Genomic DNA, 481 nt, shown 5'->3' on the forward strand with positions numbered 1-481 from the left:
ACCAGTTTAAAGCCATCTGGGACTACATAGTGAGTTCCAGGGCAGCCAAGGCTACAGAGGTAAGACCCGGTCTTTTATTTATTTATTTATTTTTTTTTTAAGATTTGTTTGTGTGTATATATACATATATTTATATATATATGTATATATGTACTGCATACATATATATGTATATATATATATACATATATATATATGCAGTACACTACAGCTGACTTCAAACACATATTAGAAGAGTACATAGGATCCCATTTACAGATGCTTGTGAGCCACCATATGGTTGCTGAGAATTGAACTCAGAACCTCTGGAAGAGCAATCAGTTCTATTAACCACTGAGCCATCTCTCTAGCCTGAGACCCTGTCTGTCTGTCTGTCATTCCTTCTTCCTTCCTTCCTTTCTTTTATTTATTTATACTCACTTTACATCTTGTTCACTGACCCCCCCCCAGTCAAACCCTCCCACAATCCTTCCCCCATCCC

The 481-nt window shown here is 37.2% G+C and overlaps 1 protein-coding gene across 1 annotated transcript in view; it reads right to left on the reverse strand.

The window, feature by feature from the left end:
* Positions 1-481, reverse strand: part of Dcaf5 (DDB1 and CUL4 associated factor 5) — a gene marked incomplete at its 3' end in the record, with an annotated part of 97409 nt that overhangs the window by 17102 nt on the left and 79826 nt on the right. The window lies entirely within an intron of this gene.

This window comes from Mastomys coucha, unplaced genomic scaffold, assembly GCF_008632895.1.
Source record: "Mastomys coucha isolate ucsf_1 unplaced genomic scaffold, UCSF_Mcou_1 pScaffold6, whole genome shotgun sequence".
Taxonomy (NCBI): Eukaryota; Metazoa; Chordata; class Mammalia; order Rodentia; family Muridae; genus Mastomys; species Mastomys coucha.